Genomic DNA, 2,329 nt, shown 5'->3' on the forward strand with positions numbered 1-2,329 from the left:
CACATGGACAGGAGGGGCTTTGGAAAGCTAAAGTCATAGAATAGCTGAAGTCTAGGAATGATATATGGTGCTACCTGGCTTAGGCCCAATTGTCCTACCTTGAAACTACATTTGTGATTGGGCGATGCCAAGTTAGCTTGAAGTCTATCCATCCCTATCCTTATAGAACTGAGCATTGCAAGAAGGTCTGGTCAGCTCGTCCTGGCCTTGGGGTCCCTACCCATGCTGTGCAGCTGCATCCTGCTCCTTTGGTAAGGAGCTTGTCATTTCTCTGAGAACCCTGTTGTTTCCCACGCCCTTTTACATGTCTGCTTCTCAAATGCCTCTCTCATCCAAAATGGAGTCACCTCTGTGATTGCTCATCTTACAAGGAGACCTGGATTAGGACTAAGAGAAGTGAATAGAGAAGATGACAAAGGAACAGGAAGTGCAAAAGTCCTGAGGTAGGGACAAGATCTCATGTTCAAGGAGAAATGAGTAGAGCTTGAGCCCAGTGAGTTGGTGAGCAGGGAAGGCATATAGGGGATGTCAGAGACCCCTAAAGGAGCAGGAAGTAAACCAAACAGGGCCTAGCTGACCACTAAGCAGTGTTTGGGGTTTATTTATGTAAAATAGGGAGCCATAGAATGCCTTATAGCAGGAGTAACACCATCTGACATGACTCAAGAAGTCTGCTGGACTGCCAGGTAACACACTAGGAAGCAGACAGAAAAGGGCACAGGAGATGGAACTCAAAGTCCTTCGACACTGTTGTGCCTGGCAGCACTCAGGAACCACCAGTCACCTTCAGTAAACAAGGAGGGTGCCAGCTGTCATGTTTAGTTAAACTCGGTGGCATGGCTGTGGGCATTTTGATATTTCTGTCCTGACACTGTCACCTCCCTGCTCTGAGTCACCAGGCCCTGTGCATTCTTCCGCCTCCTCCCCAGGATCACTCTGAGTCCTGACATTGCCACACCCTAAGACCAGGTGACAGAAGGAAACCCTGCCTTCCAGGCCGCCCTGGTTAAACTTTTTTTCCTTTCTCCCTCTTTTTTTTTTTTTTCCACCATATTCCTTCTTATATGTATCAAAACTCATACTGCAGGATGAGTTCTGGGTTCCAAAAGAGGATTGATTGTTTGCATCTGTCTTCCTCTCTCCCTCTTAAAAATATAAAATGATTAAAAATACAAATAAGCGAAAGGAAGAAAAAGACACATCATCCACTGTTCAGAGACACCCAGTGTCACAGCATTTTAATGTATGTTTACAGTTTTAAATGCTACCCCCATACTTGTCTTTTTTTTTTTTTGGTGGTGGTGGTATTGAGGTTTGAACTCAGGGTCGCAAGCTTGCTCTACCATTTGAGCCACTCTGTCAGCCCCCAGTTATAGGTTTTATTTGTATTAAAGTCATACACACACATCACTTGAAGACAAAGTTTCTAAAGACAAAAAGAAAAAAAAAATCCAAAGGAGTAATCCGTACTTCATTCCCTCCTCCAATTGTTCACTCCCTAAAACAACCATTTTGAGCTGATTTTGGGGGTATTTAACTTCTTGTCTTGAAGAAAGGGTACTTCTAGGGTTGTTTCTTCCCTCCCCTTCCCTCCCCTAGCGGTGCCGGATGGAGTCTTCCAGAACAGCCCACTACCACTGAGCTGCACACCCTCGAGCTGCTTCTCAGTTGTTCACTTTTTGTGAAAATCCACTTTGCTGCCTGGGTCCTGAGGACTGTGCTGGCTGCCCCTGCCCACCTGTGTTCCAGCATGTACACATCTCCCTTCCCTCTCTCGACACAACCAACTGAGAATTCTGGGGAGACCAATATTTACTGTTCACTAATATTGTGACTGGACAAATGCTATTCACAGCTGAGCTCCATGGTAAAGGATGGTGGCCTTTGCTTTTCTGCAGCTTTTCATTTGTCCTTAGTTAATATTTGTCTGGTTCCTCTCCACCCCACCCTGCTTAATTTTCTCAGAACTTGTTATCAGTTCAACCAGACTCTGCCAGTGGTCCAAAAGCCACTAGCCACTTCCAATGCATCCAAAATTCTCATCGTGTTCTGGAAGAAATTTGCCTGGAGTCTTCAGATCAGACGTGCTCATGTCCAGATGGATCGCCCAAATGGGGCATGATGCCATCTTGGGACCTCCCTCTACCTCCATGGCGGGAGTTGGGGGGGATCCATTTTCTTCCCAGCTATGTTGAGTTGTCAGTTCCTGGGTCATGTATCTTATTCTTTTTGGCTTGGCCCTGTCCTTGTGGTATAGCTCAGCCTCTGGCTGAAAAAAAAAAAGTGTGTGTGTGGGAAGAGGGGGTTAGAAACCTCCACATCCATACTG

The 2,329-nt window shown here is 46.0% G+C and overlaps 1 non-coding gene across 1 annotated transcript; it reads right to left on the minus strand.

Moving 5' to 3' along the window:
* Positions 1–1,049: 1,049 nt before the first annotated feature.
* LOC141423771 (small nucleolar RNA SNORA40) lies at positions 1,050–1,174 on the minus strand. Its single transcript, XR_012448581.1, has one exon. It is a non-coding gene; the product is annotated as a small nucleolar RNA SNORA40 (small nucleolar RNA).
* Between the last annotated feature and the right edge of the window lie 1,155 nt (positions 1,175–2,329).

The sequence above is a fragment of the Castor canadensis genome, chromosome 5, assembly GCF_047511655.1.
Source record: "Castor canadensis chromosome 5, mCasCan1.hap1v2, whole genome shotgun sequence".
NCBI classification, from domain to species: domain Eukaryota; kingdom Metazoa; phylum Chordata; class Mammalia; order Rodentia; family Castoridae; genus Castor; species Castor canadensis.